Raw genomic sequence first — 16,905 nt, forward strand, 5'->3', positions numbered from 1 at the left:
CGCAGAGATGCCCCCCTCGCCGGTGTGGGCACTCACACAGACCCTCCGTTATGGACCAAGGGGCTGATCCACTATAAATGCATCCTGAACGAATTCCCATGCACAGTGAAAGTAAATGAAATCCCTACAAGGAGGCTCTGTGCTTTGAGTTGGTTCCTTATCCCAAGAGCAAGTCAGGTATCTGGAGTGCTCTCTCTGGTGACCAGTGAAAGCTTTCGTGAGATTCCTGGCTGGGCTTAGGGGCTGGTGGGTCAAGTAGAAGCTAACTTGGTTTCCCTGGGACCATTCTTTAATCCCTCTGAAAGAAACTGACCCTGATAACCCCATGTTTAAGAATCATCCATCTAGGGGTGCCTGGGTGGCTCAGTGGGTTAAAGCCTCTGCCTTCAGCTCAGGCCATGATCCCAGGGTCCTGGGATCGAGCCCCCCATCAGGCTCTCTGCTCAGCAGGGGGCCCGCTTCCTCCTCTCTGTCTGCCTGCCTCTCTGCCTACTTGTGATCTCTGTCAAATAAATACATAAATTAAATCTTAAAAAAAAAAAAAAAAGAATCATCCATCTACACACTCAATAGGATGGCTCACATAAAACACACAAACAAACCAAAACCAGGACATAACAAGTGATGATGAGAATGTGGAGCTATCCAGACCCTTGGGCACTCTCGGTGGGGATATACAATGGCGTAGCTGCTGAGGAAAACAGTATGATGATTCCTCAAGAAAATTAAACATAGAATTACCATATAGCCCAGGGATTTCACGTCTGGATATAATCTCAGAAGAATTGAAGGCAGGGACCCAAAAAGGTATTTGCCCGCCCATGTTCATCGCAGCATCATTCACCATAGCCAAAACGTGGAAAAGACCCCAAGTGACCCAAATGTTCACCGGCAGACGAATCAGATGAACCCACAAACAGAACGTGGCATATACACACAGTAGAATAGTATTCGGCCTTTAAAAAGGAGATTCTGTCACATGCTACAATATGAAGGAACCTGAAGGACATTATGCTAAGTGACATAAGCCTGGCATGGAAAGACAAATACTGTAGGATTCCACTTATACGGAGGACAGAGTGTGGTCTTATTCATTTATTTATTTAATATAATTAATTAATTAATTAATCAGAGAGAGGGAGCACAAGAGTGAGGAGCACACACAGGGAGAGAGGTAGGCAGAGGGAGAGACTCTCCCTGCTGAGCAAGGAGCCCAATGCGGGACTGGATCCCAGGACCCTGGTCATGACCTGAGCTGAAGGCAGAGGCTTTGCTGACTGAGCCACCCAGGCCTCCTGTGTGGTTCAATTTAGAAAGACAGAAAATAGAGTGGGAATTTTCAGGGGGTTAGGGGCAGGACAGAATGAGGAGTTGGTGTTTAACGGGTTCAGAGTGTTAGCTTTGCAACATGGAAACATTTCTGGGGACGGGTGCTGGTGGTGGTTGCCTAACTATTCAAATATACTTTTAAAAATTTTTTTATTTATTTGTTTGTCAGAGAGAGAGAGAGCACAAGCGTGGGGAGCAGCAGGCAGAGGGAGAAGCAGGCTCCCAGGGAGCCCGATGTGGGGCTGGACCCCAGGACCCAGGGATCATGACCTGAGCCGAAGGCAGACACTTAACCAACTGAGCCACCCAGGTGTCACGATTTAAATATACTTAATACCACTGAACTATACACTTAAATGTGGCTAAGATGATAAATTTAATGTTACATATATTTTACCACAATAAGAAAAATTATTCCTACAACATCCCCTACAACATCACTTCCTTAAAAAAAAAAAAAAAAAATCCTCCCAAACTGTTCAGATCAGGTGTAACCTCATCTATCTTTTGGAGATCATTATAGAATTCAAATTGTTCAATCTTGAATCAGAAAGCCCAGATTCAAATCTCAGTTCTCCCACTTGTTAGCTGTGTGTTTTTTTCCTTACTGAGACTGACTTTCCTTGTCTTTGGTCAAATATAATATCCAATTATTACTTCGCCAGACAGATGTGAAGATCTAAAGACATAATTTTCTTTTAAATGGTCAAAAGTCTCTTTTAGAAAATTAACATATAATGCATTATTTGTTTCAGGGTACAGGTCTCCAATGACATATGTACATGTAGTTAGCAAACCACAGAATGCTAAACAAATATGAGTTTTCCAGAGAACAATGAGGTTCTCCTGGGCCTACTGTAATATTTTCCAGCTTTTCTTGCCAAAAAGCTCCTTCAGTCACACCTACATTCCTTCTAATGCAGCTTCAGCCAGCTTGGAAATAGCCTTTCCATTGGGACATTTCCAAATTCCCAGTTTAGAGATCCTTCCATCTGGCGGGTGTCAAAGGGGACACCAGGAACTGTAAGCAGAACCATTTGGAACCAATAACTCTTCCGGTCTGAGGACAGAATCCTTCTCCAGGTCTCCAGCAAATTCCTGGCTGTCATAGCAACACCAAAAGCAAAGGAGGACTGTTTAGCATCGTCTTTGACTGCATCCTGGGTGAGGAATGCACTCAGGTTGGCCAAGTAAACAGTGTTCACTGGTAAGCACTCTGTGCCTCTCTCTCTGGGCCTGGGCTGGGTGAGGCAGGGAGCTGGCCAGCCTCGAGCCCACTGACTGCCCTTCTTCCAACCTGTGTCACAACTCTCCATCTGCTGCTCCTCTCCCAGTAGCTTGGCCAGATCCAGAGTGGGGAGGGGTTTCCTAGAAGAAGCCCACTTGGGATTTGAAATGAACTCCACCATGGAAGCAGTGGTCTACACCTTGTATGAAGACGTATTAAGATGGCTTGGGGAGGAGGTGGCTGATGGCATGTCCGTGGTACTTCAGGGGTCCTGGTTCAGTTTGCAAGCTGACCCTCCTCCAACACGTGCAACCAGGGCTGTTTTTCTCTAGGGTTAGTGGTAGAGACGGAGCGATGCTGAAGATCTAAAAAAATGTAACCAGCTTCACAGTACAAAAAGAAAATGTGAAAATAAAATTAATAGGTCTCACTAACTCTACAAGGAGGTTGTTATGCCCTTTTCTTTAACTGTTATATTTATTACAACATTTTTACCTATTCAAGAACAATTTGCAGGCTAGTTTTTCGTCATTGGCAGAATTCCTGATAGGGAGTGATGATTGCCAAGAAATCATTGTTAGGCCAAATTTTGAGAAGTAAAACTATTTTAAAAACACACACACACACAGGATTTTTGTAGTTAAAAAAGTTAAAGATTGGGTTTTTTAATTTTTATTTATTTATTTATTTATTTTTGAGAGAGAAAGCGAGCAGATGGAGGAGAGGGTCAAAGGGGGAAGTAGAGAGAATCTTAGGCAGGCTCCGTGCTCGGCACGGAGCCAGACTCGGGACTCGATCTCACGACCCTGAAATCATAGCCTAAGTTGAAATCAAGAGTCAGACCCTTAACCAACGGAGCCACCCAGGAGCACCAAGATTGGGCATATTTTAATATGCTTAATAGAATGTGGTATGAAGCCTCCGAAAGGCCTATGAAGGCTTCAAAATGTTTCTGCTTACTCCTTATAAGTTGGGTTCCCCCCACTGTCTCCTTTTCTTTCTTTTTCTTTCCTTCTGCCTCCTTCTCTCCCTCCCTTCCTTCCCTCTTTCTCTTACTTTCCCTCCCTCCCTCCACCCCTCTCCATTCTTCCTTTCCTTTCTTTCTCTCCTTTTTCTTTCTTCTTCTCTTTCTTTCTACCCAGGGGTACCATATTGTTGCTGCCTGATACAGAAGCAGCATGAAATGGTGCAGAAGATCTAGGAACTCAGACAGCTTGCGTTCTCACTGTAGGAACCTGGGCACATTGCTGCTTATCTGGTCCTCCGCTACTATCTGTTCCCTTGTAAATGAGATAGAAACAGTTGCTTTCAAGACTTCTTATGAAAATTCTTATGTTTTGTCAAATGCTGGTTGTTATTACTACTTACAGAAATACACACTCTGCTTCACCAGTCATTACACAAACGTTGATGTGTCTTCTAGCCACTGGAACATTCCTATTCTAAAATGTGCAGCAATCATCTCTAGGTTTCTAGTTCCTTCTGTGCCCAGGCAAGTGTAGTATCCCATCTAAAAGTCAATGTTGTTAGACCTATTTGATTATCATGTTGCTCCTCCCTGTGGCTGGTGTTACTCTGGAGGCATCAACTAGTTCTGGAGACTTCCTGCTGTGTTAAGCATCATCTCTTGGTCTTGCATGGGGTTCGGGGCTGTCAGAGGAGGATTCAGGGAAGCTGGGGGTCTCCCAGGAATCTAATCTAATCTAATCTAATCTAATCATGTAAGTGTCGCTAGCTACTGCTGCCGATGCTTACAGCATGAACTAGTGCAGAAGACGCACAACCAGAATGGAAAAATTCCAATATTTAATTTTGAATATTAAATAATGAGTGTAGCAGCTATCTGTCTTCCTCACCCCAACACAATCCATTATTAATTTCTGCCTTTTTTCTCAGTCTGTCAACACTTAGTTGTTGTTTTTAAGATTTTATTTATTTATTTGATGCGGAGAGAGAGAGAGAGCATAAGCAGGGGGAGCAAAAAGGGGAGAAGCAGGCGCCCCAGGAGCAGGGAGCCCAATGCAGGGCTCGATCCCAGGACCTTGGGAACATGACCTCAACTGAAGGCAGACCCTTAACTGACTGAGCCACCCAGGCATGCTCCAAGTGTGGTTCTTATGCAAAGCATTAGATTAGACACAATGGGGGACATTAAGAAGAGTAAAGAAATATACCCTAAAGAAACAAATGGTCTAGTAAGAGAGCTATGGCAGACAACCAAATAACGTCCATAAGAGCAGTGTGTGAAAAAATGTCGTAAGAAAAGAATACTCGTCTTGGGGAGCATGAAGTCACATGAAACTAGTCTGATCATGGAAGACATCATGAAGAAGGTAACTTTTGGGGCGCCTGGGTGGCTCAGTGGGTTAAAGCCTCTGCCTTCGGCTCAGGTCATGATCCCAGGGTCCTGGGATCGAGTCCCGAATCGGGCTCTCTGCTCAGCAGGGAGCCTGCTTCCTCCTCTCTCTCTGCCTGCCTCTCTGCCTACTTGTGATTTCTGTCTGTCAAATAAATAAACAAACAAATCTTTAAAAAAAAAAAAAAAAAGAAGAAGAAGAAGGTAACTTTTGAGCTGGGGCCCTGAAGGAAGGATAACATTTAATACAGGAGTAAGAAAGACATGGCAAGGGTAGAGGCTCAGGGAGGAAGAAGGGGAGCGATTTTGAAGGATCCGCAGGTGGTGACCGTTTGGGAGTTTAAGAAACTTCTGAGTGGAGATAGACCAGTAGGATGGCATTGGGCCAAATCACTGAAAAAATGTCCAGGTTTCACTCAGTAGGCACAGGAAACTGTTACAGGTTTTTGATCTGGCGAACAATATGGTCTTTAAAAGATGGATCCGATTTACTTGTAACCAACCCCCTAAAAGGGAGGTGGTGGGATAGGAAATGGTTGAAGGAGGTGGGTGGAGTGCCTTGGGACCAGCTGGGGTGGAAATCTCACCTTCACGGCATTCAGCCTTCCAGGCAAGAGGTAAGAGGGCTGAGCCGGGACAGAAATGGTGTGCCTAAGGAGGCGATGACAGTGGCAACTTGTGAGTTGAAAGTTGTGAGATGTGGTGACTGATTAGAGGAGCAGGACGCATGGGAAGGGATAGAGGTAAGTTGATTGTAATGTTGATTTCCAGCCAGGATGACAGGAAGAATTACCATTCTAAGACCAGAAAGAAACATAGAAGCCAGGAGAGACAGCTGCTTGAGAGGACGACCCAGTGAGTGACTTTATATTGAGTTTGAGGGACCAAAAGATCCCCCTGGTGGGATGCACACTGGTGTTCTAGCTTGGATGGGGATTATTAGTTATCTACACCAGGAGAGACCTGAGCTGCCCCCTGGGGCAAGACTGCTAACGGACAGTGAAAACTAATGAGCACACGGGATGGTTAAGGGCACTGCGATCTCCCAGCATCATCAGGGCAAACAATAGGGCTACGGTGTGTGATGGGGGAAGGAGGTGGTCCATGGTAGAACAACAGGTTAAACCAAAATTTTATGTATTGTTTTTATTTGAGAGAGAGAGACAGAGAGAGAAGGAACATGAGAAGGGGAAGGGACAGGGAGAAGCAGACTCCCTGCTGAGCAGGGAGCTGGATGTGGGACTCCATCCAAGGACCCTGGGATCATGACCTAAGCCAAAAGCAGATGCTTAACCAACTGAGCCACCCAGGTGCCCTTGAACCAAAGTTTAAGAGCTGAAATCTTCTTGGTCAGACTGGCAGGTGCAGCCATTTGACGCTAAGTGCTGGCCCTGTTCAATGGTCTCCTCCTCTGCTCACGCAACAGAGTCACTGGGGGCAATTTGATGTGACATATTCCTATCTTCCTCAAACCAAGGCTGATTCATTCCTCCTGGGATGGGGCCTGGCAATTTGTGTCCTTAAGTTCTACTTCCGACTCCGGTTCTCAGGGGTTAGTCCAGCGGGAAATGATGACTCTCCTCCTTGCCCAGCATGGGTCTCGGTTGCTTGCCACAGAGGGCTGGTCCTGTAGGTGACCAGTCCTCCTGGTTTCCCTCTTCCTTCCTCCTCCTTCCGAGTGGGGAGAAGGCAGCCACATCGAGAGGCTGGTCCTCAGATGGGCAAGAGTTCTGCAGAAAGGTGAAGGTGAGAGTCCTTCCAGAGAGCCCTCTGCAGAGACATGACAGTGGCACCCTGACTGTGCACCAAGCACCAAAGGCCATCCCCACCTGGCATTCCCTCCCCAACCTCCACCATTTTGACGCAAATGGGGAAAAATACTTTACGTGCTCCTCTGCTCTCCCATTTTGCAACCCAGCAGCCCCTGCTGATAAAAACAAGCTCTGAAGATGGCAAGAAGGGATCAAGGAAGAATCATCAGTTTACCCTAATTCCTCTTTAAGACGCAGAGGCAGTCATAAACTCTGCTCTTTCAAATCGTCATCGAGTCTCTGAGCAATGTATGCAGACGTGAACAAAAGGAAATACACCAGAAGCTCTTGTTAGATCAGTCGGAAGCGTTGCCATCTGAGTTTTCCAGTGTACTTCGTGCATTCAGCAGCCCCGGCCTAATCATAAACAAATGGTAATTCTGCTCCAGCGGCTGAGGCTCTGGAGAGCAGAAATACGCACACATTTCAAGGGGCTCAGGGCAGTAGGTGGGAGCTAGTGAGCCTGGGTGGTCTACAACTGGAAGAGTTTAGAGACTGCTTGCTCTCATGGCAAGTGCTCTGTTCTGAGTCTAAGCTCCCCCCTCCCCTCCCCTGCCCCTTCTATAGCTCCATCTCCAAACCTAATTACGCGGCAGAAAAACTAAATTGGGCAAAAGAATTTAGGGAAAACAAAAAAAAAAAAGAATTTGGGGAAGACTCAAGTAGTCCTAAATTTCCTTAAACCCGTTAGCGCTCTGGGGATCAGGGAGGGGCGAGGCGGGAGGCTCGTGGGTGGTGGGAGTACGTGCAAAGAAAAAGAAAAGGACTGCAGAGAAGGCTGGGCGTAACCGGGGCTGGGGAGTGAGATTTCTGCAGAAGGCATGTCCTCTTTTGGACCTCATCCAAGGAGTTCTGGTCCTGGAAGTGCCGGAAGGACCCCAGTCAAGCGTGGAAGCTTCTGGGGAGTAGCCTTGATCATCGAGATGTCATGAACAATATTATGCAGGGGGCTAATATTATAGTGCCTTTTAGATGGAGATGCTTAAGCCTCTGGATTAAGGGAACCACAGAATAAATATGGGACATCTTGAAGGAATACAATTTTACCCAAGTTTTGTTTGTTTGTTTGTTTTTGCTGGAGGGACTATTATTTTTAATATTAAAATAACCTTGGATATATGATGGAATAGCGTGTAAAATTTTCATGAATTTATGAAGATAAACACAAGAATTAAAAGAAGTGTCTCCCCTCTTCCCAATAAATCAATAAAAGAAGTGTCCCAGTTGTAGTGATCTTTTTGGAGAGTTATTTTCTTTCTTCTACCTTCAGAGGTATTTGGGGGAAATTTTGTTGACAGTCACTGCCCTGATGATATTTTACAGGCTAGGTGAGTTACCATGATTTTTCGGGTGTCAGCTCTCATCTCCTGCCAGCTGGTGAAGCTCACTGTTTTGGGGGTCTCCAGGGATGGGCTCAGTCTTCCCTTTCTCCGAGGCTTTGTCCAAACTGTCACTTATGTCTGGACAACCTCCCACTTCCTGACAGCCACATCTCGTTCTCTTCCTCTCCTTATAATGCAATTCAAGGTCATTTTATCCAGGAGGTCTTTCTCTAAGTTAAAAGAATTGACTCTCAAAAGAGAATCCGTTATGGAATGAATAAATCATGGGGATGAAAAGTACAGCATAAAGACGATAGTCAATGGTATTGTGATAGCGTTGTGTGGGGACAGATGGGAGCTACACTTGCGAGCATGTCATAACGTACAGACTTGTTGAGTCACAATGTCATACACTTGAAACTAGGGTAACATCGTGAGCCGACTATACTTCAATCAATCAATCACTCAAAATTTAAAAAAGAAAACAAAATGAGAAAGAAAATCCAAAGGAATTGTCAGACTGAATTGACAGAACTCCACTCTGATTTTAAATATTTGCATAGTCTCATATAGGACTTTACAATGTATCCAACTGTCAGATGCATGTCTTATTAAGAAATCATTACAACCCTAAGAAGTATATAGGGCAAGGCCCTTTGTATTAATAATTTTTAACACAGCTTTCATATCACAATAATATTTTTAGTATGTTGGGTTAAATAAAAAATACTAATTTCACTTTTTTACCTTGTTTAATGTGACTACTAGAGAATTTTTTAATTGAGATATAATGGACATACATATTAGTTTTAAGGGTACGACATAATGATTCAATATATGTATATACTGGGAACTGATCACCGCAAGAAGTCTAGTTAATATTCACTGTCACACATAGTTACAATTTCTTTCCCTTGTGATGAGAATTTGGAAGATCTACTCTCTTGGCACTTTCAAATATACAACACAGGGTTGCTAGCTACAGTCACCATGTTGTACATGACATCCCCAGAAGTCTGTACTTCTTGATTATTTCACCCATTTCACCATCCCCCCAAGCTCCTCTGGCAACCATTACTTTTAATCCTCAGTTACCAGGGAGGCAAGGGAGCTTTACAGACATTAAGTAACTTGCCCAAGATCACGTAACTATGAAGGGGTTCTTTCCACTCTGTAATGAAAAAAAAAAATGACCTGAAATAAAGTAAGAGGGTGACTACACGTCCTCTCATGTCATCGTGGGGCATTATTTGAAAGTTCTCCTGGGTTTATCTACTTCTCCTGGCAAGGCTAGCTTGGTGGGTTATAGATCTTTGCAATCACCCAGAACTCTGCACTTAGGAGAGCCCCCTAACTTGGCTTATTGCTTGACTGTTGCTGTCTTGAAGTTCTGCATAATTTTTGAACAACCATCCTCATTTGCACTGGGCCCAGCAAATTAGTTCTCTCTAAGAGAATAAACCCCTATTTCTGTGTCCAGGAGAAGAAACTGATGTTTGATTTTGTTATTTACAACGAAGGCAGGGCTCAGACTCCTTGACGTTACATGTTAACTTGTAGATATGGGTCCAACATGTATCTATTTATAGAGGTACAAACGATTTCTGTCCTTCAGAAAAGACGCTTTTCTTTCCCAGTGGAACACGAATTAGATTTGTCTCTAATTTTAAAAAACTTAATTTGTTGTGCCTGTCCCTGGGGGTTAACATCCACCCCACTTCCTCAGCTGTTCTTGGAATCAGTGCTTCCATCTCCCTGATGCCCTTGTGGGTTAATCATTTAAATAAAATCATTGACAGGTGTTCATTCTATTTTGTAAGAGAATTATGGTTTTTGGTATTTTCAGAAATTACACTTCGACAGCTCTATATTCCAAGCGCTTCACATCATATCACACAACCGAAGTCACTCTTTGTTCCTCAGTCTGCTGACCAAGATCACGCTCTGAGTTCTTCTTGTGCATTGATGTTTATGCATTTATTATGAAATTAGCATCTGTTAATTTCTGTCTCATTGCTCCTTCTATCCTGTCCAGTCTTTAAACTTGTATTTGGCATTTTTAAAAAATAAATGATATATTGGGGTGCCTGGGTGGCTCAGTGGGTTAAGCCTCTGCCTTCGGCTCATGTCATGATCTCAGAGTCCTGGGATCGAGTCCAGCATTGGGCTCTCTGCTCGGCAAGGAGACTGCTTCCTCCTCTCTCTCTCTCTGCCTGCCTCTCTGCCTACTTGTGGTCTCTCTGTCAAATACATAAATAAAATCTTTTTAAAAATTAGATGATATATTCACTTGATTCAAATTCATAAAGTTCTGTATAGGAAAAATGTGTATAGGAAAGGTGTATAGGAAAGATCTTACCTCCTACCACTATCTCAGACACCCATTTTTCCTCTCCAACTTCTACAACATCCAGTGATATTTTCTATGTATATTGCCAAGCACGTTTATATATTCTTTTTGCCCGTTTCTCAGTAAGTGGCAGAATGTGCTACACAATGCCCTGCACTTGTTTTTTGTTTTCATCCAATGATATATCTTGAAGATTATTCAATTTTAGTGCATAAAGAGCTCCCTCATTGTTGTTTATGGCTATATATTATTCCACTGGATAAATTTATGATCATTTATTTTACCATTCTCTTATTAATAGATATCTAGGTTGTTTCCAATTGTTTGAAAGAGTAGGCAATGTTTGGGGCATCTGGGTGGCTTAGTCAGTGAAGCATCTACCTTTGGCTCAGGTCATGATCCTGGGGTCCCAGGGTCCAGCCACACATCAGGCTACCTGCTCAGTGGGAAGCCTGCTTCTCCCTCTCCCTTTCCCCCAGCTTGTGTTCCCTCTCTCACTGTCTCTCTCTCTGTCAAATAAATAAATAAAATCTTAAAAAAAAGAACAGGCAACAATGCATTTAATTACTATGTCCATATACCATTTTATACATCTATAAATTCCCAGAAGTGAAATTGGTTGTTCAAAGGACATACAAATTTATGATTTTTAAAGTTTTTGAGGACTTACTCTGCATGAAAGTTGTATCAGTTTCTACTCCTGCCATCAATATATAAGAGCCCTGAGCAATACTACAGCAGTGCGTTGTGACATTTTTGAACTTTGCAAAGGGGCATATTATCTTAGAGTAATTTTCACTTGTATTTTTTTTTTATTAATAATGAGATGAAACATTTTGTTCATGTCTTTCTTTTGGGGGGACTGCCCAATTTTTCTATTGATTTGTTAATCTAACACATACGTTGCAAATATTGTTTCCCCAGGTTGTCTTTTCTTCAAACTCTGTTCGTGGTGATTTTCACGATGTGGACTTTTTGTTTGATATTGTTGGCTTTGTATTTTCTTCTATGGCTTCTAGTTTTGCGTCACAGTTAGGAAGGTCTTTCCCGAACGAGGTTCCAAGAGATCTGTCCTAGATTTCTTTCTCTAAGTTTATGGTTCCATGTTTCACATATAAATCTTTGATTCATTGGGAACTTCTTTTTTTTTTTTTTTCCCAAGGTTTTACTTATTTATTTATAAGAGAGAGATTGAGAGAGAGAGCACACAACCAGAGGGAACAGCAGTGAGAAGGAGAAGCAGGTTCCCTGCTGAGCAGGGAGCCCAGCGTGGGACTCACGATCCCAGGATATTGGGATTATGACCTGAGGCAGATGTTTAACTGAGTGAGCCACCCACGAGTCCTGGGAATTTATTCTGATGTTAGGTATAAAGTATGAATCCAGCTTTATTTCTTCTACAAATGCTTACCTTATTGTTCCTTAGCCATCTATCAAATAATCTATAGATAATCTGCTAATTAGAGATCCCAACTTTATACACAAATTTGCCTCATGTATTTGCATTTATTATTTCCTCGTGTAGTTTATGATCTGTCTATTCATTGTATGAGCACTGCATGATTTATATTAATGTAGTTTCAAAATGTATTTAATATCTGCCAAGACAGGTGCTCTCCTCATTTTTAAAAAACATTTCCAGGATATTCTTGCGTGTTTCTTTACCCACATCAACTCTGGAGTCAAGTTTGTTTTAAAATATCTTGTTATTTCATTGACGGTGCATTAAATTTACAGATATGGGGAGTGGAAAACTGGTTTCTTAATCGCGATCTCCTGTCTGGCTATCAGAGAACATGGTAAACCTCATCAGGGAAATACAAAACAAAACCACAATGAGATACCACCTCACACCTGTCAGAATGGTTAAAATTAACAACTCAGGAAACAACAGATATTGGTGAAGATGTAGAGAAAGGAGAACCCTTTTACACTGCTGGTAGGAATGCAAGCTGGTGCGGCCACTCTGGAAAACAGTATGGAGGTGCCTCAAAAAGGTAAAAATAGAGTTACCTATGATCTGGCAACGGCACTACTGGGTATTTACCCCAAGGATACAAACATAGTGATTTGAAGGGGCACGTGCACCCCAATCTTTATAGCAGCAACATCCACAATAGCCAAACTATGGAAAGAGCCCAGGTGTCCATTGATGGATGAATGAATAAACAAGATGTGGTATCGATATATAATGGCATAATTACTCAGCCATCAAAAGTATGAAATCTTGCCCTTTGCAACGACGTGGATGGAACTAGAGGGTATTATGCTAAGCGAAATAAGTCAGCCAGAAAAAGTCAAATAAGATTTCGCTCATGTGTGGAATTTAAGAAACAAAACAGAAGATCATAGGGGAAGGGAAGGAAAAATAAAATAAGATGAAAACAGAGAGGGAGGCAAACCATAAGAGACATCGAACTCCGGGTAACAAACTGAGGGTTGCTGGAGAGGAGGTAGGTGGGGGATGGGGTAACTAGGGGATGGGCATAAAGAGGGCACGTGGTGGAATGAGCACTGGGTGTTGGAGGTCACTGATGAATCACTAAACTGTAACCCTGAAACAAGCTAACTAACTAAAGCTAAGCAAGAAAAAGAAAGGAAGAAAGACAGAAAGAAAGAAAGAAAGAAAGAAAGAGAAAGATGGTAAGTAAGCCTCTATACTTAGATTTTCCATTCAGTTTAGTTATGGTATTTTAATGTTTTATTCATCTTGCATAATTCTTAAATTTACTTACAGGTATTGCTGTGTTTTTAAAAAATTGTTCTAAAACAGGTTTTTTTTTTTTTTCCATTATATCTTGTTTGTTACTCATGTGTATGAAAGTTACTGACATCTACATATAACATGGGCTCCAGCCGGATTACTGAATTTCCTTAACCCGATGCCCCACAGAGTTGAGGTAAGGGTTGGGTGCCTGAGTGACCCTCCAAGTGCCTTCTCAGGAGCTGGGGCTTCTTAGGTTAGAATGATAGTTGGTATCAAAGGAGAAACAGAAAGGGTTGATTTCATTGATCTTTCCGAGATGAAGTAGATGGTTAATAATTTCTTGCCATATCGGTTCATTCTCAAGCAATTTCTTTTTTTTTTTTTTTTTTTAAGATTTTATTTTTTCCCTTGATGGGCAGAGATCACAAGTAGGCAGAGAGGCAGGCAGAGAAAAAGGAAGGGAAGCAGACTCCCCGCTGAGCAAAGAGCCTGGAGGTGGGGCTCTATACCAGGACCCCAAGATCATGACCTGAGCGAAGGCAGAGGCTTTAACCCACTGAGCCACCCAGGCGCCCCGCAATTTCTTTTTTTAATGATGCTAAAAATATTGAATATCCCCCTTGGACCCCCGACACCACCCCCCATACTATTAACACATACACACACACCCCACATACGTTCTGTCACCTTCTGGCATTCAGCCACTTCCCAGGTAAAATGCTGCTGTGCTTAGTAACATATTTTACTAGACACCATGGGTTCCCCTTGAATCATTCTGCTTTGCGTATTTTAACTACAATTTATTTTATATTTTTAAGATTTTATTTATTTGACAGAGATCACAAGTAGGCAGAGAGGCAAGCAGAGAGAGAGAGAGGAGGAAGCAGGCTCCCCGCTGAGCAGAGAGCCCGATGCAGGACTCGATCCCACGACCCTGAAATCATGACCTGAGCCGAAGGCAGAGGCCTAACCCACTGAGCCACCCAGGTGCCCCTTTTAACTACAATTTAAAGTGATTTCTCAGGGGCAACTTCCTGCTCAGCAGGGAGTCTGCTTCTCCCTCTCCCTCTGCCCGTGTTCCCCTTGCTTGTGCTCACTCCCTCTGTCAAATAAATAAATAAAATCTCAAGAAAAAGAAAATAAAGTGATTTCTCTATACTGAGCACGTCTTGGCAGAAACCTCAGAAGTTATCGTCATCCACTTAGGCTTTGTTTCAATTCTGGTCTTTATGTCTTGGCTTGCTTTATTCTAGCTTTATTAAGAAATTATTGACATACAACAAAATGCTACGTTTAAGGTATACAATGTGATGATTACATGTATATATTGCAAAATGACTGCCACAGTATGGTTAGTTAACACCTCTGTCTCCTCAGAAATTGTGTGTGTGTGTTGACATCTCCCCATTCCCCAGCCCATCCCCCACTCCCACCCCCTGCCCCAGCAACCCGCCCACCTCCTCCAGTTCTTCTGGTTTGACTTCTTTGAAAACCATCTTCCAGTGCCAGACTGAGGGCTTCCAAAGGGCCTGTGGAGACCTGCCTGGGTAAGAAAGCTCCAAAGGGATGATGTTTCCTTTGTCTTAAAACAGAATTCTGAGAAAATAATAATTCTCTGGGGAGTGACCAGGCAAGGCAGTTAACCCGCACCCAGTCAGGGATTCAGCCTCCACTGAACTGCAAGTGGGGTGTAAAGAAGTGGGGAGACAAAGGCCACTGCACATTATTGATGTGATTATTGTGATTATTCACGCAGGGGTTATTTCAAGGGGACAGAAAGAGTTAATGCAGCTCTCTCTGAGATCAGTTTTGTGGTTTTTGTTTTTGTTTTTTTTCCTAACAATATTAGTGATGACTCCAAAGTTTCCAGAAAGTTTGCTATGCCAGTTTTATGATCTCAATGTTACATCCTCAGAATTGGGCTCAAATTCTAAAGGAGTAAAAGAAATTCTTTTTGACCTAAATATCCATAGAATGCCCTCTCGCTGGCAATATTTAACACCTCCCCATGAAAACATATGAGCTCACTGGGATTGCTAGAAAAGGCCACAGCAGTTCTTCACACTCCTGCCAGCAAGATAACACTTCAATTTGGGTCTCTGACTTTTTCTCGCCTTGGAGGTGGAGGCGGGGGTACACGTGGGGCGTCCTTGCTGCCTGTCTCTCTGGTGGGTACCAGCCAGAGAAAACATCAGGGCTGTTTAACTCCCTGCTTTTTTGTTTTGTTTTTGTTGTTGTTTTTTGTTTTGTTTTGTTTTTGATGCAAAATGGTGGTTTATTAGAGCACGGGTACAGGACCCTAGGCAGAAAGAGCTGGTGCCCCTCCCTGGTTTTTTTTTTTTTTCCAAGACCTCTTGAGAATCTGGGGTTCACATAGCAGCATCAGGGAGCAAAACTGGACACAGGGTTTCAGGGTAACTTTGCCTGTCACTTTGCCTCATATCTTCCTCTCTGTTAAAAGTTTAGCAAAGCGGGGGGTGGGGTTATGGACATTGGGGAGGGTATGTGCTTTGGTGAGTGCTGTGAAGTGTGTAAACCTGGCGATTCACAGACCTGTACCCCTGGGGATAAAAATATATGTTTATATAAAAAAAAAAAAAAGTCTAGCAAAGCAAAGCAAAAACATTCCAAGATTGGAAGCTCAAGGAAAACTCCCATAAGTCAGTGAGCAGATCTTCTCCAGCTTGAATCTTGTTAGGTCCTGGATACGGAGTTTGGGGTTCTTCTTGACGGTTTCTTGCACCCCAGTGCTGTGGGGGAGGGGGCAGGAGCCCGCGGAGGGGGTGCTACCTGTCCATCAGCTGCCCGCTGCAGAGAAACCACGCCCCCCGCTGCCCTGGCCCCGCCCCCATCCCCCGAGCTGTGACCACCTTCAACTCCGCTAGCCCACAGAGGATTTCTGGCCCCCTTGTGTTTTCTGGGTTTATTTGCCTCCATGCTCTGAGACCTCCAAGTCACGCCTTTCTGTTTACCCTCTTCCTGAGCAAAACGTTAGAATCTAAGGAAGGAAGAAAGCCAGCTGGAGCCGAATCGGCTCAGCAGTGCCATTGGCCTTGGTCAAGGGCTCCCCGCTCTTGCTGCCTCTCAGACGCACCCTGGGCGTGGGGCGCTGCGCCTTCCTGGCTGCACCTGGGCATCAGCCCGTTGACCCATTTCCTCCTTGGCCGCCTGCTGGCCCATCCTCTGTCCTCGTTGCCCGCTCTGTCCTCCAGCGGGCACACCTCCAGTCCTGTGTGACTGGACCTGCGGACCTTGGCCCTTAAACCTGGATTCACAACGCTCTTCTGGACGCCCGGAGGATTCGTGAGGAGAGCCCAGGAGGTGTGGGTGCCGGCGCACAAGGACCGCAAGGCCCAGAGGCTCTGATCTCGGCTGGGTCAGTCCTTTATTGGAAGGAGCGAACTCAATTTGGGGCTTCCGTCTCTGAAGGAAACTTATGAACACTTTAAAAAAAGCCCAAGAGAGGGAAGAAGAACACGACGGAGAGCTTATGATGCAGCCTCTAGGTCGGAGCGCTAACAAGGGGACAAACTTCAGCCAGAAGCAGCCGCCTGAAGGAGAGCTGACCCTCTCCGGCCTTCTCCGCTGGCAGGTGCTTTCAGCTCAGTTCCGGATCCTCATTTGTAGGTATAGGCAGGTGCTCTTGAAATGCACTTGGTCCTCTCTCTGTTCTGGAAAGAACCTGGTCCTAGGAAAAGGGAGCTTTGGGTTCTAACCCAAGCCATCAGGTTTTTTTTTTTTTAATTGGTTTTTTTAAAAAAGTAATCTCTATGCCAAAGGTGGGGCTTGAAATCATGATCCC

Source organism: Mustela nivalis (assembly GCF_964662115.1).
Source record: "Mustela nivalis genome assembly, chromosome: 9".
Lineage (NCBI taxonomy): Eukaryota > Metazoa > Chordata > Mammalia > Carnivora > Mustelidae > Mustela > Mustela nivalis.